Source organism: Macaca nemestrina (genome assembly GCF_043159975.1).
Source record: "Macaca nemestrina isolate mMacNem1 chromosome 4 unlocalized genomic scaffold, mMacNem.hap1 SUPER_4_unloc_1, whole genome shotgun sequence".
Classification (NCBI taxonomy): Eukaryota; Metazoa; Chordata; class Mammalia; order Primates; family Cercopithecidae; genus Macaca; species Macaca nemestrina.
This window is the reverse complement of record NW_027257554.1, coordinates 970,765-991,784: the sequence shown is the minus strand read 5'-3', so window position 1 is coordinate 991,784 and position 21,020 is coordinate 970,765. Positions and strand designations below refer to the sequence as shown.

At 44.2% G+C, this 21,020-nt stretch overlaps 1 pseudogene; it reads right to left on the bottom strand.

Moving 5' to 3' along the window:
• The window catches only part of LOC139361021 (SH3 domain and tetratricopeptide repeat-containing protein 1-like), a 43,260-nt pseudogene extending 22,687 nt beyond the window's left edge, over window positions 1-20,573 (bottom strand).
• Window positions 20,574-21,020: the final 447 nt, after the last annotated feature.

Genomic DNA, 21,020 nt, shown 5'->3' with positions numbered 1-21,020 from the left:
TTCCAGAATATTAATAACAATATCACAGGGCGGGTGAACACAGCCTGTGATACTGGAATTATTATCATCCTCTCCCCCTCCAGATACTAGGAACCATATCACAGAAGAGCTGTACCCTCCCTGGGATATTGGGAGTAATATCATACGCTTCTTCTGTGTATATTAGGAGTAATATCACCAGGTGGCTGTCCATTCATTGCTATGTTGGGAGTCATGTCATATTCTACCCCCCTGGATATTAGGATCAGTTTCACATGGTGAGTGTACACCTACTGTGATATTAAAACTAAAATCATGCTCTCTGTCCCTGGATATTAGGAACAACATCACAGGTAGGTATACACCCCCTGCAGTATCAGGAGCAATAATATGATTAATTAGTAAACATCAATGATCGATTTTAATAATTATCAGGCTGGTCTCGAACTCTTGACCTCAGGTGATCTGCCCGCCTCAGCCTCCCAAAGTGCTGGAATTACAGGCGTGAGGCACCGCGCCCAGCCAACACTTCTTGATATCCCTTTTTGGACCTCAAATTTAGCATGCCGAAAACACACTTTTGATTCCCCCTGCTATAACCCACTCCTCCCATAGTCTTCCCAATCCCAATAACAGCATCTCTAGTCTTCCAGTTACTCAGGCCAAAATCCTTGACATCATCCTTAAAACTTCTTTTTCTCTCTCTTGTCATCCAACCCATTTAAACTCTCCTTTCAAAATATATGCCAGACCTAACCACTTCTCACCTTTCTCATCATTTCCAACCAGGTCCAGCCCTCATCATAGCGCTCTGGGTTACTGCAAAAGCCTCCCAATCGCCAGCCACAGTGGCTCATGCCTGTAATCCCAGCACTTTGGTAGGCCAAGGCAGGTGGATCATCAGAGGTCAGGAGCTCAAGACCAGCCTGACCAAAATGGTGAAATGCCCCTACTAAAAATACAAAAAATTAGGCAAGCATGGTGGTGGGCGCCTGTAATCCCAGCTATCCCAGAGGCTGAAGCAGGAGAATCACTTGAACTCAGAAGACAGAGGTTACAGTGAGCCAAGATCGTGCCATTGCACTCCAGCCTGGGTGACAAGAGTGAAACGCCATCTCAGAAGGTCAAAAAAAAAAAAGCCTCCCAACCCACCTCTCTCCTTCCGCCTTTCACCCTGCCTGCATGCTACCTTCCACTCTCAAACATTTCAGAAAAAAAAAATTATATCCACAGAGAAAGAAAGTACAAATGGGGTGAAATGTTTGGGGAATCTGAGGGAAGAGTATATGGGAATTCTCTGTACTATTTTTGCAACTTTTCCATAAGTCTGGATTATTTCGAATTCAAGAGTTAAACAAAGGAAAAAAAACACACTATCTCCCTTTGTGAATCCATCCTGTCTTTCCCCTGGCAACTTAAGGACGCTCTCAACTAACACATCTATTTTTTCATGAACACTAAAAGAACTCTTGCCTAGTATTGACTTTCTGTGCTTGGCAGTAGAAGTGTGTGTGTGTGTGTGTGTGTGTGTGTGTGTATTTCATATATATGTGTGTATATATATGTGTGTGGTGTGTATGTATATATAGAGAGGGAGAAATATATATATGAGTATATATATAAATATATAGTATATTTACAATGGTAATGTGTATATATATAAATATATGTGTGTGTGTAGATATATATAATACATACCCCATAGCCTGTCCTTAACCAGTTCTAAATGTAGTCAGAAAAACACATACCTAAGCAGAGAATTTCAAAATAACATGATGAATATTTTGATAGAGGGATGGGTTGCTATGGAACACGCTGCTAAGACACAAAACCTCCTAGATGGGACAATGAATGAACAAACTTTTGTACCTATAGGCACCCCTCTGATATCCCCTCAAACGTTTATAGTTATATGCATTTGCTTCCCCCAGGACCCCTATTTCATAAGGGTTAGTCCTAGAGCCTAGCAAGTTCCTACTACAGCTGGCACACATATGCCATTCAAGAAACAGTGGCGGAGTGAATGATGAGTTAAGAACCATTTGTCAGCCAGTGCTCAGTAATACAACATGCACTGGTATGCAAATTATATTTTTGTTGAAAGCAACAGCAGGATCACAAATTATCTTTCCAGAGAAAGCAAATCTCAAAAGCTTCTTTACCCTACTAAAGCACATTATAAGAAGCTCCCCTTATATAAAAGAAAACCTCCTCATTTGTTATCAATGGCGTGTAACCCTAATAAGCCTCCGACTCTGATGACACCTCTTCCGTCCCCAGGGCTAGATAAAGGAGGTTCCGGAAACCCTGGTAGTTGTGAAGGTGGCTCCCAGCTCTGACACTCTTGAACCCTGCGGGCACGGAGGTCACACAGCAGAAGAACAACCGAGGGAAGCATCATCAGGCTTCGAATATGTTTGAACCAGAGACGGCAAATAGGCTGCAGCCAACTGAAAACACCAGAGATTCATGGTGGCCACCTAAGGGGTTATGCTCTTAAAAAACAAAAATAAAAAATAAAAATTAAAAAATTAAGAAAGGAAGGGGTCAAGAATCCATCAGGTCTGACTGAGACGTGTATCAGTGACTAACACCCCGTATGGTAAAAGTACTCCAGTGCGCTTTGGGTACTCACAGCTTCAGCAGTATTCAAAGGCGTGTGCTGCCCGAAGACTAAGCCACGGGAATACCCCCAGCAACACTGCCAGGAGAAACGTCTCACATGGATTTGGCTAGAAATACAGTTGTCTTTAACAAATTAACACTGAATAAATCCTGACTTATTAGAGCCTGTGAGAATGACATTCTCAATGATAATAGTTATCACTACAATCTCCAAACATCTGGGATCCTGCAGGGAGGAACTGTGACAGCGCAGGCCACATGTCCAGAATGCTTCCCAGACTGCCTGTTAAAGAATAAAAAAAATGAAACCCCCTCTAAGAATGTCTTCACTCACATTTAGCCAGTTGTTCCTTTGTGCGCATCTCTGTGCTAAAATGGCCATTCTTCCCCACAGCCTGAAGTCATATGCTACAATAAATGAGACTCACATGAAGCCAGAAACGTGCAGATGCGAGGAAACCAACACAAACGAAATGGGCTGGAGAGTGTGGCCAGGAGGATGGTACTTCCCAGGAAGCAATTACTTCATCTCTGCCCATGAAGCAGGCAGTTGTCACTGTTCCCCAGGCCCACGCCAGCCACTCGAAGTACGTTCTAACCAAACTACCTCCAACAATCAACGTCAATACACCACACAATTGGCTTCTGAAAGGACACCTTGCAACCAACAAGAAACTGTTAGCACAACTTTGACAAACTGTGCAACTAAAAACCTTGGAAAGGGATAAACACTGCCACATTTTGACTCCAATACTGTTACGTGGTAGCACTGCAATAATTCACTGAAACAAAAGAATGAATGAGGAATACGTTTATATAGGAATCAGAGGAAGCATGACTAATCATTGAAAGAAATAGGTCAAGAAACTGCTAGGTTCAAATGCTACCGTGAGACACTGTCAGGGCCTTAGGGAAATTCACTTCTCTTGGTCCTGTTTCTAGGTTCATCAAAAACCAGCTTTGGACTAGGGAATCTGTTGCTTCCCAAACCTTCCTTCTGTGATTCCAGCCCAGATTTTAGGACTGCTCTCCCGCTTGGTATATGAAAGCCCTTTCTATGTATAATAGCAAGAGTATATTTCTGTGTTGAATGCGGTTTGGGACCTACTCTATGAGGCAGAATATCATCATGTAACTTTAAGCATGACAAGGCGCACTCTAGATAAGGATGACACATAAGATGTGGCCATACACCTGTGCATGCCTGGCAGGGAGGTGGGGAAGTCTCATTTAATGAAGCCGGGGTGCCTGTTGCACCTGAACATCCTCAGTCCACATCAAGTTCACAATGTCCTTCTGACATCAAACCACAGGTATCACATACTTTTCCATACTTTCTACCCAAGATTAAAATATGCAGAGCACCGTGATAAAGACACCTCCATTCCCAGCATGTTGGCTCTCATTCTGTAGAATTACATACTTTCGGTGCAAATGGTGACCAGGTTCCAGCCGCAAGCAAGACTGGGCTCCGTGGGGACAGCAGGCCCTGCAGGAGCCACCACTCCTGTCGCCACAGTCTGATGCAGCTGCAGAGAAGCTGTGGCTGAGGCCATTCGCTTTGTGAGAGAACCGCACAGGAGGGAAAAGGTAGGGAAGGTCGGGAAGAGGGCAATGTCATGCTTCTGAGCCCAAGCCAAGCCATCGCATCCCCTGTGACTTGCACGTATATGCCCAGATGGCCTGAAGTAACTGAAGAATCACAAAAGAAGTGCAAATGCCCTGTCCCACCTTAACTGATGACATTCTACCACAAAAGAAGTGAAAATGAAGTCCTTGCCTTAAGTGATTATATTATCTTGTGAAATTCCTTTTCCTGGCTCATCCTGGCTCAAAAAGCTCCCATACTGAGAACCTTGTGACCCTCACTCCTGCCCGCCACAGAACCCCCTTTTGACTGTAATTTTCCTTTACCTACCCAAACCCTATAAAACGGCCCCACCCTTATCTCCCTTCACTGACTCTCTTTTTTGGACTCAGCCCGCCTGCACCCAGGTGATTAAAAAGCTTTATTGCTCACACAAAGCCTGTTTGGTGGTCTCTTCGCACGGACGCGCATGACAGGCAGGTGCAGAGCCAGGAAAGGACCAGTGATGAGAACAGAAAGGAATGCGTCTCCCTGTACACACACTCGGATTTTATGACAATGTGCGCAGGGGGCTGAACTGGATGCCTGAGAACATTCCTCCAAGTTCTTTTGCTGATTTTCTAAATATTGGTGTAAAATCTGAACTCAGAAAAATTTTTTTTAAATCGCTTCAATCAACATCTTTGTCTAGTGCTCAGCATCATATCTACGTGATCATCTAGAAAACCAACTTTTGTTCTAAGGCTCACATACTCCTATAAAGTCCCAGAGATTTTACAAGGGAATGCACCTCTCATTCGCATCAAGAACACACACAACTACCATTACAGAAATGCTTAATTTGCTTACATAATTTTTTAAACACCCAGATTTGAAATACAACAGAGAAGACAACTTTTTGATAGCTCTGCTTTTCAACTGCGAACTGCGGGTGGAGAAAATAACCTGCCATGATTTCTAACCAGTCAACAACCTGTCTTCCCTGGCTGCAGTAGGAGCAATCTTTCTGAGCTCAGGATGAAACAGACCCCAGCTGTTCAGGGGACAGATAGTCATCAGTTCTCAGCGGGCTTCCCGAGTCCCAAATCCCCATGTGATACGTGGAAGTAAAAAGCTATCAATGACCAAGCATCTGAACGCTTATCCCACCTCACCATCTGATTCTCCTGCCATGCAAATTTAAAATTCTTAAGCCTACTATCAGAGAATAGAGTTGGTGCTGCATCTGTCTTCCTAAAATTACGGATAATTACCAGCCCACAATGGCTTCTAATCAGATTTGAGTAGTCCCTTAGACAGGAAGCTAAAGTGCCTCAGCCCTAAACTGAGAAGAAAACAGAAACTGGAATGTTCTAGATTTGATTTTTTCCCTCTTGTTCTAAAGTGGCTGTTCACGAATCTCCTTCTACTGTCTTGTTTATAAAATGTATGAGAAAGAGGGAAATTCAAAGATATGATAGAAATGGCCACGTTTTCTAGGTACAAACTTCGTGAACATTATTTTAGGTGCTGGGCTTTTTCTCCACAAATTGTGAGCCTGGAGGACATTTTCCCCCTCGTGGTTACACATTCAGAATCAGGGAAAGTGGCTTTAGCAGTAAAGAGGGGAGTGCACTGAGAAGTGACCGGACACTGAGAAGGGCAGACAGGGACTCTACCTCGGTGGCCTACAGCATTCCTGGGCCTCCACCTTTACTTTTCTATCTGTACAAGGGATCTAAAGGCCCGTGATTCTAGGCCACGACAGCTCTTCATACACACATACACTAACATCACACGCCTATGTGAAAAGTTGTGACACCTGGCTGATTTCCTGAAGAGGTTATCTTGTATCATTTCTACTCATGTACTCCACCTCCTTCCAGACAAGTATCTGAGGATGATGGGCTATCCCACAGCCATGTGTGTAACTTCTGCTGCTTACGATCCCTGTTCATATAGCATTTTCCAAAAGCCTATGGTGTGAAGTGACAGAAGAAAGAAGAAGAAGGTTCTTTCAGCCCATTCATTCATTCATTCAACAAATATTGACTGACTATCTACGTGCCAGGCACTGGTGATATAACAGCGAACATATATTTTTGTAGGTAGAGACAGACAACCAAAAAGTATGTTAAAGAGTGATCAACGCTGTAGAGGAAAATACACCAGGAAACAGGAAAGAAGAATACCCCTAGCCACCCTACACTGGGGTGGCGCTAGTGTTTACAAAATGGAAACAGCGGCCGGGCGCGGTGGCTCACACCTGTATTCTCAGCTCTTTGGGAGCCTGAGGCAGGCAGATCACCTGAGTTCAGGAGTTCAAGATCAGCCTGACCAATGCGGCGAAACCTTGTCTCTACTAAAAACATAAAAATTAGCTGGACGTGGTGGCACACGCCTGTAATCTCAGTTACTCAGGAAGCTGAGGCACAAGAATCACTTGAACCTGGGAGGCAGAGGTTGGAGTGAGCCGAGAGCGTGCCACTGCACTCCAGCCTGGGTGACAGAGCAAGACTCTGTCTCAAAAAATGTAAAAATAAAAAAAAAATGTAAACAGAGAATAAGATACCAAAAGAAAGAACATGAACGATTAATTGTAACAAAAGCCTTTGTAAACTAATACTTTCCTTCCTGGATCCTTGTCCCTTACAAATGGAAAAAAAGGGCAGAGAGGGGGTAGCATCCAAATGATGTTTTAAGATGGCTTGGGGATTCAGATGTCTGACAGTCATACTCACGTACTTCAAGGAAAAAGCTCTAGCTCTATAAGCCATCTGGGCAATGGTTTAATGTCTTTTTTTTTTTTTTTTTTTCAGAGAGTTTTAAAATACAGGAAAACTTGTGTGTTTATTTGGCTGCTCTGTGCCTGCACACGTGCAAACTCTGCTAACAGGTTTTTCCATGTTTTGCTGAATTTGCCAGCTTGCCATAAACAGGCTTCCAAGTCTTAATTGTCTATAAATAGCACAAACACCCAAAAATGCAAATCAAGACAAGCTGTCCCTTCCACTGCTGCTGCCATGATGACGGCGAGTGACCATTGGCCAAATCAATACGCGGAGACTGAAGCTGTCCGGCAGAGAGCACAGGGTCCACTGCTTTTCCCATAGCATTTAAAGAAACAAGCAGAAACGGCTCTCCACACAGGACAGACACAACCTTTGTTCTTTGAATAAATACTGCCAATGCCCAAAATACTTTCTCCATCACACTATCTATATGGAATTCAACTTCCTTCCAATACCATAAGTAACGCCAGTGATAGACTATGTTTAGCCATAGTGACCCATTAGCATTCTTTTTCCTCTAAAATGTTGAAATAATAACATTGAGTGTGCACTCACGAGGTGCCAGGCTCTGAGTTTGATCTCGTCTAGTTCTCATTGAAATCCTGTAAGATCAGTACCATATTCTCTCATTTTTCATAGATGAGGAAACTGAGGCATAGAAAGGCTAAGTAAGTTGTCCATGGTCACAGGTTATTTAGAAACTTTTCTTCAAACTTTCAAAAGTTAACTACTGCCACTATTACAAATGAGTTTTTGTTTGTTTGTTTGTTTTTTTGGGGACAAGGTCTTGCTCTGACCAGACTGGAGTGCAGTGGCGTGATGATGGTTCACTGCAGCCTCGACTTCCCAGGCTCAAGTGATTCTCGAACCTCAGACTCTCCAGTAGCTGGGATTACAGGCAGGAGCCACCACATCTGGCTAATTTTTTAATTTTTATTTTTTGTAGGAATGGGGTTTCACCATGTTGCCCAGACTGGTTCCAAACTCTGGGCTCAAGAGATCCTCCCAGGTCGGCCTCCCAAAGTGCTGGGATTACAGGTGTAAGCCGCTGTGCACAACCCTACAAATGTGACTCATACAAAGTCAGAGCAGTGAGCAGGAAGAGAACAGAGACTTCAGCCAGTCTCCTGGCTGTGGCAACACCATATCCCTCCTCCATACCGTAATGTGTCTACACCCACCAAGCTCCTAGACATTGAAGGCAGGCCAGCTCAGAGACGAAACAGCAGTCAAGAAAGAGAAGATGCAGACACGCATCTTGATTTCAGCTCGAGCGTGCCTCTCTGCCCTGCAGCTGCACAGGCAGAAACCAGGGGCCGTGAGTCTCAGGCAGTGTGTTTGGTTCCTGGCAGGTAATCTTTTGGGAGACCATCCCATACAATTAGTGTTACACTTCTCAAAAAGGAAGTGTGACTTTTATAGAAAAATCGATTCCATTTGGGAGAAAGGCCTAATAAAACCACAAAAGGATAATACATTCATACAACAACAAATTCAATTCATCTGTCACAAACTGAAATCCCAAAGCCCTCTGGGCACACAGCTGCTTTTCTGAGCTGAAATTCAACTCCAGTTGAGAAACAGGTCAACTTTTCTAAAAAGATTTATTTTTCACATGCCTTCAATAAAAATTCCTTTCCTTCACTTGTCATTTTCCAGATTTAATGGCTCTGTTGGCCTTCCTCTCATTCAGGCCGTGAACACTGACTGCATGTCTACTACCGCCCGAACTCCAAGGGAGGCACCCTAGGGAACACAGATGACCGCAGCACAGCGACACCCTCAAGGAGCACACACGGGGAAGGCAAGATGATACAATCGCAGACTTCACACAGAAAAGAACGTGCCATCCATACCCCGTCCCATTTCTAGAAAACAACGATGCTGACTTAGTAACATTTACCAAACAGCTTGCAGTGTGGAGGCAGGCACTAGGGGGCCCCGGGGCGTGCAAGCAACGTGGAGACAGGAGACGCCCCCACGCACAAGGGCCAGCCTGGGGACCTGCAGAAATGCCCATGCATCTGGGAAGAGGGAGAGAGGACAAGATACTTAAATGCTCCAAAATGAATAGAAGCCTCCCAAGAACTTCCCCCGAAATGGGGCAGGGATTTACAAAAGACCAAACCGAGCATGCGCAGTTACCTGAGCATAGCGCCACCAGAGCAAGCTATCAAGGAAGAAACAGGGTCACTAGAAGCCTGAGCCTCTACTCCCAGCTCTGCAACTCATTCACCCTATGACCTTGGTGAAGGCTCTTAGCTTCTGTGAGCCACAAGAGAATCATGGAAAAACAGAAGATATGAAAGTGCTCTACCTTTTTCACAGAACTGCTGAGGGAATAAAATCAGATAACAGATTTTAAAATTCTCTGTGAATTACAAAGCAAAATGCAAACGTATGAAATCATTCTTACCATTAATAACAGCACTGTAAAATTAAGAGCAGAGTTAAGACCACAGCATTTTCCACCCCCCGACTCCCGAGAGAAATAGTGAGTCCAGCTGATGTATTTGGGCAACCCCAGTATCTAGGCTTTGAGAGCCTCAAACCGCTCATGAACTCTGACAGTATCACTCCAGTCCAGTGCTCATTAAGTTCTCCAAGACAGCCAACTGACATAGAATACTACAGCTTTTTCAGCTGGGCTTGAAGCCCTCCAAGCTCACAGCACAGCTAAATAATGAAGAGGTTTTCTGCCACTAGACTCAAAAGCTGGCTTTTGTAAATTCCCTTAGAAAGAACATTCAAGGCCAGGCATCGCGGCACATGCCTGTAATCCCAGCAATTTGGGAAGCCGAGGCAGGAGGATCACCTGAGGTCAGAAGTTCAAGAACAGCTTGGCCAATATGGCAAAGCCTCATCTGTACTAAAAATACAAAAATTAGCCAGGCATGCTGGTGGGCACCTGTAATCCCAGCTACTCGGGAGGCTGAGGCAGGAAAATCGCTTGAACTCAGGAGGCCAAGGTTGCAGTGAGCTGAGATCACGCCACTGCACTCCAGCCTGGGCGACAAGAACGAAACTCCATCTCAAAGGAAAAAAAAAGAAAGAGCATTCTTTTTTGCTGATGTTAAATTTCCTGTGCTTAACACAGAGAAATCATACAACACTGAAATCCTGAAAAACATATCATAAAAAGCATTTAGTGACTGAAAAGACATTCAATATAACCTGTAACAGTGAGTTCCCCTCCTCTTTCCAGCCAGCTCCACTAACGCTGTGACCCTTAACAATGCTTTCACTAACACAGAGGAAAATTAATAGGACCGCTTACCCCTCTCAGCTGACAGCTAAACCACTGTTTCTCCCTGGGCTCACTAAAGATGACCTTACCCAAAACCAGGCTGCAATGACCCTGTAGATGTTGACTAACGATTTCAAAATTCCCATATTCTTTGTCCACTCCTAAGGAAGATGAACGGAAGCCAGGTGTCTCCAAGTCAGAACTAACAGAGGCCTTAAACATCAGATGGCCCGTTCCCTTCTTTGACAACCGGGGGATCTAAAGCTGAGATTATGGAATAAAACAGCCCGTTTAATAACAAAGCGAAAACCAAAGCCTAGTCACCCAACCTCTGGTCCAAAACTCCTGCAACAACCCAGCACCCATACAAGATGAGTCTCCCTAACCAGAAACTCCGAAATCCTCAACTTTTGAGTGTTGAGGTGATGCTCAATGAAATGTTCATTGGAACAGCTCAGACTCTGGATTTTTGAATTCAGGATGCTCAACCAGCAGGTATAATGCAAATATTCAAAAATCCAAAAAAGGAAAAAAATCTGAGACACTTCTGATTCCAAGAAGTTTGGATGAGGGATATTCAACCTGCATTTTTTTTTTTTCTCTCTAATGAAGGAAATTAAAAACGAGGCCCGAGCAAAGTCATTCAATCCATACTAAAGTCATTCAATAGTTAATTAGTACCCATTTAAAGTTAAATGCTACCCGCAGATATTTAAAAGGATGAATACATACATGACTATAATCCCAGAACTTTGGAAGACCGAGGCGGGAGGATCACCTGATGTCAGGAGTCCAAGACCAGCCCAGCCAGCATGGTGAAACTCCATCTCTACTATAAATGCAAAAATTAGCCAGACGTGGTGGCGCACACCTGTTATCCCAGCTACTCGGGAGGCTGAGGTACGAGAATCGCTTGAACCTGGGGGGAGCACGTTGCAGTGAGCCGAGATCACACCACTATACTCCAGCCTGGACCACAGAGCAAGACTCTGTCTCAAAAAAAATAAAAATAAAAAAAAAGAAAGAAAAAAGAGAATTTAAATTGTGTTTTCACATGGAGCCCATGTTCCCAGAACACAAGCCCTGCTCTATGCTCCAAGGGCACACAGGGTGCCCCTTTATCTAATACTCACCGTATTCCATGGCAGCCATTAGCACGCATCTGTCCATCGCACTAGACTTCCTGCACATGAGGCAGGGATCATATATTATTACCTTTCTGTCCCCAATGTCTGGCTTAGAAGACACTCAGCAAATGATTCCTGAACTAAGTCAGTCACTAAGATATGTTAAACTTGTATTAACAAAATTGATTTAATAAGTTTGCCAATGCAGCCTTCATACCACACAGCTTAAATCTCAACCTGCGGATTTATCTTGTGTACTGCTAGATTATCACCTATTAACATTCAGGAGGCACCTAGTATGTGCTAGGCATTACTAATTGCTGGGGACCTAGCAGGGACAAAACAACATTCCTTGTTCAAAGAGAAGTTCTAATATAAAGAGGAATAGAAGGAACATGCTAGATTGATGAAAGAGATAAGAAAAGGACAGGCTGCCCTGGGAAGCACCTGGTCTTGTCTGGATGGTACATAGTTAACGAAGTCTGAGTGCTTCATACAGCATAAGGTCATCTCCTCCAAAAAGCGAATGAAGCTTTGATTCCCCAGTACCAAAAGTCATCATAAAGATGTGCACAGCCATATGTTTAGTGTAGGAAGTGAAACCAAACAAACAAAGCTCCAACTTCCACAGGCAACGGTCCAATTATGAAATCCTCTGGTTACGTTCAATTGAAATTCAAGGTATTCAAGAGGCCAATATTTAAGTGATAAATTAACCCAACCACTTAAAACTAAAGTAGTCTTTGGTTCAAGGGGTAAGGGTATAGTACCTTTTACAAATTTATTAGCTCTTAATATTTACATTTAAATATGATGATGATGGTGTAATAATAACTTTACTAAGTAGTTACTATGTGTTAGGCACCAAACTAAGCACTTTACACACACATTTGCATGATCCTGTGAGATGATCATGACCCCCTGTCATCCCATTTCATAGATGAAAGTCAGGTTTATATAAGCTTAAAAAGTTGCCCCAAATGACACAGCTAGTTAGCAAAACCCAGGCAGCCTGACTCCATAGGCCTTGTTTAAAGAAGTAATATTTATAAACTGTCCAGCACAGTGGTGGTACAAACAAGAGTTCAATAAATGCCTAAAGAGTACTTCATACCATGAAGAAAAGGTGGAATGGGTAGAGATCAGAGTAGAGTGAGTAACCGGTAAATATACTTCATGACAGGTAGTAACAGGATGTGACATTTAGGCTGTTTCCACATTTGTTTGCATAACACTTTTTCACAGTTCTAAAGCACAAGAACCATTCTAAGCTGGTGAAAGCATAAGGCATGTCTATGATCCAGGACTCCAATTCACTGTGGATCAGGGCATCTCAACCTTTACAGTATATCAGAACCACCTGGGGGTTTTTAACAGCACTATACCTGCCCAGGCTCCATTCCTGCAGATTCTATTTCAACTGGTCGGGAGTAAGCATGCATGCTTTTTTCACAGCCCCCAAGATGCAGCTAGGTTTGCAAACCACTGTCCAAGATGCTCTCACACTTCCGCTCAGTTCAACACACACTCACTGAGATTCTAAGCACTATGAATTGGGCTAAGTTAACAAGTCAGGCTCCACTCCCTAATAATATAGACAAAGAAACCAAGATCAGAGATTTATTCCAGTCCAAACCAAACAAATTGCCGGGTGAAAAAAATGCCCTGGCATAGTTTGTCATACAAAACAACTTCCTGCATCTTCCCAGTCAGTAGCCTAGAGACTGACTCTGAGCCATGAGAATTCAGAATCAGGGGAAAATGCCAGTCTGAGGCATCTGCCACACTCCTAGCACACCCCCAAAAGCGCCCAGCTACATTTCACATCCACTGTCCTAACAGGGGTCGAAATAGAGAAGAGCAGTGCAATACAGAAAACAGAGCCTGCTGGGCGCCAAAAGGCTGGGGAATTCCAGTCCTAGCCCTGCTACCAATCGGTCTACTCACTTCTCTCTGGTTCTGGTGTGGCCAACAGTTACGCGAGAGGTTGAGACATAAAAGCACAGATCTCAGGCAAGCTCCAACATCCAAAATACATAGAAATTAAAAAGCATTAAGGTGATATCAAGGAATGTATAGCATCAACCAGAAAAGTATCTGAAGTATTCGTTTTCCCATTCTTAAGAAATCAAAAGTGGAAGCAGAAAATTGAGCAATCAGCCTACCAAGTTGACTGGGGCAACAGAATACACTCACGGATTCTGCTCACAACAGCGGGGGTGACAGACCAAAAGGAGAACTGCAGAGCGTCCCTCTCTCCTCTGTCCACCCATGCCACCAGTACGTGAGTGCGTCCACACGCAGCGCCCAGTCTCCTGTTCCACTGACGCCAGCGTCCACTCACCGCAAGCCTACTAAGTGCCACATGTGCTACGATGCTCCCTCATCTCATCACCATAGACATCCCTGCTGGAGGTGAGTATGTGACAGACAAAAATCACGGAGGCCTAGGGAGGTTGAGACCCGCGTTCCCACTGCAGTGAGGGTGTGCTTGAGAGGGACCCCACGGCTGGGCCCTCCATGCCGCTCTACTCACTAATCACTCCCAGACCAGAGCAGCGAGGGGGAATTTTCTTCCTCTCACTATTTTCAGCCCCTTGGCTGACCCAGCATTCCCCAGAAAGCTATCGAGTTCTGGCAGCTCTGAGACCACAAAGCCATAAACGCACGGGACACACAACCCATCTGTCTCTAATGGGTCTTTTACTTGTCATGCTGGTCATTTCTAAGAGCAGATGGGTTAAGAAAGACTTGGCAAGTTACCACGAAATGACCCCTCCACTCTTCCCTGGGGGAAGGCTGACTAGCGAGCAGTCAGGCCGGCTTTCTTCCCCCACTCCCTGCGTTCCTGTCCCCAAGGAGCCACAGACAATCCCACCAAATATAAGCAGGAGACAGCCACCTCCTTCCTACAGCTGGAGGGGGGAAGGGTCCTCTCGGACCTTTCTAACTGCATGAAAACCAAACTGTGAGCTGTACTGACCCGGGCCTCACCCATGTTGCAGGCGTGTACAACCCAGGTGCCCAGTGGTATCATCAGGCAGAACTACAAATGTGCTTTCCATCGTTTTCATACAATGATTCCAGAACCGCTATCCACACAGCTCCACTTCTCACACATACGACGTGCTTCACGGATTACACAGCATGTTCACCATGGCCCTCATCTGCTCCTCCCAGCAGCCTTGTGTGATCCCTTGAGGATGCTTCCTCATACTGAGGTTTGAAACCAAAACTTTCCCAAGAACATCCAGCTAGTGTTAGAACCAGGATATGAGGGCTTCTGATTCTAGAACCAGTATTTGTTCCACTATTCCACATGGGCCCCTCCAGGGATTTCTGCCTGATCTTAAAATGCAGACAGCAAATCTGTCTCTCTACAGTCCTGGGTTCCCTATAGACAAGAAGTGAAACTTCTAACAGAAAGCTTATACTTATTTGGAAGGCTACCTGGGATATTTCTTTTAAGTTAGTTTGTTCATGTTTTGGAAAGATTGTTCCAATGGCAATGCGGGGCATGAAGTGTAGAAAGGATTCCATGATGAGGCAGAGAAGAGAAACAATTCGGTGGCTCTTACAATGGTTCCAATGAGGCATGAGGCTCAAGCAGAAAGGACAGAGGGAAAATGCATTAGAAAGAAATGCAAAATGAAGTCCACTCAGACCCAGGATGGAAAAAAGGGGATTAAGCATGATGGTGGTTTCGAGGTTGAAAGACTGATGAACAAGGACGTCATTAACTACTGCAGAGTGGTATCTGGGGCCTGGGTGCACCAGTTTGTTTAACCATTCACCTGCTGAGCAGTCTCCGGGCTGTGTCCAGTTTCTAGACTTTATAAATAATGCTGCTATGAACAGATACATATAGGTTTTTGTGTGAACATAAGTCCTCATTTCTCTGGGATAACTGCCCGTGAATGTGAGTGCTGCCTCCTACAGCAATTGCACGTTTAGTTTTTTAAGAAACTGTCAAGCTGTTTTCCAGAATGGCTGTACCATCTTCCATTCCCACCAGCCAAGTGTGAGTGATTCCGTTTCCCCGCATCCTCACCAGCATTGCTCTTGTTACTACTTTTTATTTTAGGCATTCTGATAGGTGTGTAGTGACGTGGCTTTAGTGTGCATTTTTCTGATGGCTCATGATGTTGAACATCTTTTCATGTGCTTATATGTTATCTGAAATGTCTCTTCAGGTTTTTTATTCATTTTCAAACTAGATGACTTGGTTTCACTGCTGAATTTGGATAGTTGTTTATATATTATAGATATGAGTCCTTCATCAGACATGTGGTTTACAAATAGTTTCTCCCAGTCTCTAGCTCCTCTTTTCATCTTTATTTTGCATTTTACATTTTAGTCCATGATCCATTTTGAGTTAATTTTTGTACGAGGTATGAGGTTTCGATCAGAGTTCAGGTTTTTTTTCCTATGAATAATCAGGTAGCCAGTAACTTTTTTTTAAGAGACAAGGTCTACTCTGTCACCCAGGCTGGAGTGCAATGACAGGATCAGAGCTCACTGCAGCCTCGACTCCTAGGCTCAAGTTATCCTCCAGCCTCGACTCCTGGGCTCAAGTTATCCTCCTGCCTCAGCCTCCTGGAGTAGCTGAGACCACAGGCAGGTGCCACCATGACCAGTTAATTTTGTTAGTTTTTGTAGAGACAGGGTCTTGTGCCATGTTCCCCAGGCTGGTCTGGAACTCCTAGGCTCAAGTCATCATCCCACTTATATGGGGCCAGGCAGTGGCACATGCCTGTAATCACAGCACTTTGGGAGGATGAAGCAGGAGAATCACTTGAATCCAGGAATTCCAGACCAGCCTGAGCAACAGACGGAGGCCCTATCTCTGCAAAATATTTTAAACATTAGCTGGGCATGGTGTTGTACACCTGTGGTCCCAGTTACTTGGGAGGCTGAGGTGGGAGGATCTCTCAAGCCTATGGGGCTGAGGCTGCAGTGAGCCGTGATCGCACCACTACACTCCACCCTGGGAGAAAGTAAGACCCTGTCTCCAAAAAAAAAAAAAAAAAAAAATAGAGCATCACCCATATTAAAGACACACATTGTCTTTTTGAAAATTTAATTACAGTTATATAATGGACATGTAAAATGTCCAGTTTGAAAGGTTGAAACATATATAACTCTAAGTATTCTTACCTTAAAATTCTGATTCCTACCTAAGGTATCGCATACTGTTTACATAAGTATCACAATGCCTGGACAACAACTAAAAATGTGTACGAGGGAGAAAAATGATCATATATGCCTATTAATTAAGGTACATTTCCCCCTTATTACATAAAAAAGTCATCACGGCAAACCCCTGTGACTGTATCTAAAGCAAGCCTACAGTTTTACTTCTCCGTATTATAAAATGCAAGGCTACAATTCAAATACTAAACACTTCCTGAAGCCAACTGTAGTTTACTTAAAATAAATGCCTAGGGTCTATATCAAAAATATGAAAAAGCTAGCTACTTCATAGCCATTCCAATCTAAGTTCAGCTTTTCTTTTTTAATTGACACATAATTGTGTACTGTACATATGTATGAAGTACACAGAGTGATGTTATAATACATGTAATGTATGTGATCAGCATAATTAGCATATCCACCATCTCAAACATTTATCATTTCTTTCTGTTGGAACGTTCAATGCCCTTTCTCCAATTATCTGGAACTATATATATATATATATATTTTTTTTTTTTTTTGAGACAAAGTCTGGCTCTGTTGCCCAGGCTGGAGTGCAGTGGTGTGATCTCAGCTCACTGCAACATCTGCTTCCTAGGTTGAAGCTATTCTCCTGCCTCGGCCTCCTTGGTAACTGGGGTTACAAGGCACCCACCACTATGCCTGGCTAATTTTTGCATTTTAAGTAGAGACGGGGTTTCTCTACACATTGGCCAGGCTTGTCTCAAACTCCTGACCTCAGGTGATCCACCCACCTCAGCCTCCCAAAGTGCTAGGATTACAGGTATGAGCCACCACACCCAGCCTGAAACTATATATTCTTGTTAACTATAGTCATCCTATGTTATAGAACACTAGAACTTTTTCCTATCCAGCTATAATTTTGTATTCTTTAACAAATTTCTCCCTATCTGCCTCTTCCCCGACCCTTCTCACCCTCTAGGATCCTCTGTCTACTTTCAAATTCCATGAGATCCACTCCTTTTTGCCTTCCACATAAGTGAACATGTGCTGTGTAACTTTCTGTCCCTGGCTTATTTCATAATATCTTCCAGTTCCATCCACGTTGCTGAGAATAACAGGACTTCTTCCCGTGTTATGGCTGAATAGTACTCCACTGTGTATAAAGACCACATTTTCTCTATCCATCATCTGCTGTTGGACACCGAGGCTGATTCCTTATCTTGGCTATGGTGAACAGTGCTGTAGGAAACAGAGGTGCGGATGCCCCTCCGACACTGATTTCCTTTTCTTTGGGTATCTACACTGTAGTGGGACTGCTGGATCACACTGTAAATTCATTTGCAGTTTTCTGAGGAACCTCCATACTGTTTGCCATAGTGGGTGCCGTAGCTTACTCTTACTCTTTTTCTTTTTTTCTCTTCGAGACAGAGTCTCACTGTTGCCCAGGCTGGAACACAGTGGTGCAATCTCGGCTTGCTCACTGTAGCATCCGCCTCCAGGGTTCCAGTAGTTCTCATGCCTCAGCCTCCTGAGTAGCTGGGATTATGGGCGCCCACCACTGCACCTGGTAAATTTTTGTATTTTTTAGTAAAGATGGGGTTTCACCACGTTGGCCAGGCTGGTCTTGAACTCCTGGGCTCAAGTGACCCACCCACCTCAGCTGCCCAACGGTGCTGGGATTACAGGTATGATCCACCGCTCCCAGCTAATTTTTGTGTTTTTAGTAGAGACGGGGTTTCACCATGTTGGCCAGGCTGGTTCAAACTCCTGACATCAGGTGATCTGCCCGCCTCGACCTCCCAAAGTGCTGAGATGTCAGCGTGCGCCCCGCGCCCAGCCAGCTGCTCTAGTGCACACCCCCCTACAGTGTGTAAGAGCTCCCTTGTCTCCATAGCCTCACCAGCACTTGCTATTTTTTGTCTTTTTGATAATACTCATCCTAACAGGTGAGATGATACCTCACTGTGGTTTTGATTTGCATTTCTCTGATTATAAGTGATACTGAGCATTTTTCTCACATATTTTTTGGCCATTTGTATGTCTTCTTTAAAGAAATGTCTGTTTTATTGGGTGTGGTGACACAAACCTGTAAGCCCAGCACTCAGAACGCTAAGGCAGGAGGACAGCTTGAGCCTAGACCAGCCTAGGCAGCATAGCGTAACCCTAGCGCAAAAAAAAAAAAAAAAAAAAAAAAGAAGAAGAAGAAAAAAGAAATATCTGTGTCTGTTCAGCTTTTTGACCTCCAAAAATTAAGAGCCTATTTTGGAATCTGACAACCTGCCTGATTCAGAGACAATATGTGTTTGGTTCTACTCTGCTACTTCCTATGTGACTTTGGGAAGTTCCCTTAGCCAATTTGAGCTCAACTTCCTCAACATTAACCAGGAATAAGTACCACCTACCTCTGTTGGTTAATGCTGAGGACTGAAAGGAGAACCTCCACAATGCCACTTGACAATGCCGCCTGGCAGAAACCCTTCAATGCGGGACTGGTAGGATCATCTGAAGCTAAGTACAACTTTCCTTTCCACTGTCCTAGGCTCACTCTGCATACGATTAGCAAGGAATAGCGAATAAAGGAAACCAAAATAGTTGCTTAATTTTTAATAAGAAATTTTTCAAAAGTGGGGGTGGTGGCAAAATAGGACGGACAGGAGGGGAAGGAAAAGCAGCCGGTCACAAGTTCTAGTCCAGGGCTCATCCCCGGCCTCCTCACTCAGGAAATCACCAGTCCCCACCTCCTGGGGAGGGGTACTTTCTCGGCTGGCTTCACCCACATGGAAGGCACTGCCACAGGTGTTCAGAAACCAGGAGCACCTTGAAATGGGCAATGTGCTTTGGGTAGGAGACCTACAATTTCCCCAAAGAAACCACGGCACAAAAGTGACCCACACAGGAGGTACCAACGGCTGTAAATACTTGGTGGCAAAAACTGATGTCATACCTTCTGTACAGGAGACACACACCCAAATAAAACTTGCCAAAATAGCAGAGAAAAAAATACAGCAGACAGCCAGTGCCATTCTGTTACAGAAATATTTATATCCCAAAGCCAGGGACCTCTCTGGAACACTGTCTTTATTTCCACGTTTCATGGAAGATGTTTGAGTGCACTCACGTGTGTCTCAACAAACTTCCAGTCCCTGCTCTAAACCCTGTGGCTCCTCAGCAAAACCCAAAAACAAGTATCAGTTTTCCTTCCAAATGGGAAATTTCCTGACCTAGCGAACCCAGCATCAAATCCACTTATTATGAGATAGCTGATTACAGGCGAAGCCCTCTAGTCCCAGGATGACTCCCCTCCTGCAGGAGCGGGAGGGATGGGCATAGCACTGGCCTGCCAGACCACATCTCCAGGCAGTTTGAAACCATGGCTGCTCAGCTGAGCCATGATAAAAATCAAAACCAAGTATCTCTGAAAAGTGTACATGTCAAGAACCAGACCTCGGACCAGACTCAGCAGAAATGGATGTTGCAAGGTTTGTTCAGAGACCTCCTCTCCATGCCCCCTCTCCCCGGGACCTCCCTCCTTGCACTAGGAGCCCAGGGCCAATGGATCGCTCCCTTACCTCTAGCGCAGAGCATTTTCAGAACCAGCTCCCAGACTGTACCAGACCCTGAAATGTATTCACTGAATGCACTATTTCTTGAAATGATCATAAATCAACTGACTATAACAACAACTGTTTTAAAAGTGTTCTCTCTCTCTCTCTCAGGAATCGTGCCATGAGTTTGAGCAAGCAGCTTTGCTTCTCTCTACTGCAATTCTATCATTTGCAAAATGTTAACAATTACTGTGTTCACCCATAGCATTGTTGTAAAAAGCCTTAAGACCCACTTCATGTAGCCTGCCTGGAGCACAGACCCTGTCACATGGTAAATGCCCACTGAAGGTGAGTTATCTGTAGCTATTATTACCTGCCACTCCAGCGAACAAAAGGAGTCGATCAGGCCTCATCGTATCACCATGAAAGGATGTCCATGTCGACTACGCAGTGAGAATAGGGGAACTCAATGTTGATCACGTACTATTTTGTTTTTTACAGTGTGTACATACATATTTGTAGGCACACTGGAAAAGATCTGGAAGGAAATACACCCAGTGTTAATAGTGACTACCCCAAAGACACATTCATCCAAACACACAACAGAAAAACACTCACTATCTTTCTGACTTCCATATCATTTGAACTATTTTCAATAAGCGTCTATGGCTTTTGTAAAGTTTTTGAAAGGAATTTATTGCATTTTTTTCTGGAGAAACAAGCAGGAGCATGAAAAAGGTGGAAACAGAAGGTTAAATGGAATGGGACTCAATGGAATTGAGTCCCAGCCAGGTTCAGCACGTACAGGAACCACGCACCTCTCACTACAACTCAACACCAGCTCTCTCTTCTCTTGGTCCAACGGCCCAAGACTTAGAGATAAAATGTTTATTGTGATCACATCAATCACACCAAGGAGCTTGGAACCACCCTTCCAAACTCCTCTGGTTCTGTGTACCTGCCCGGGGCTGTTAGCTTTCC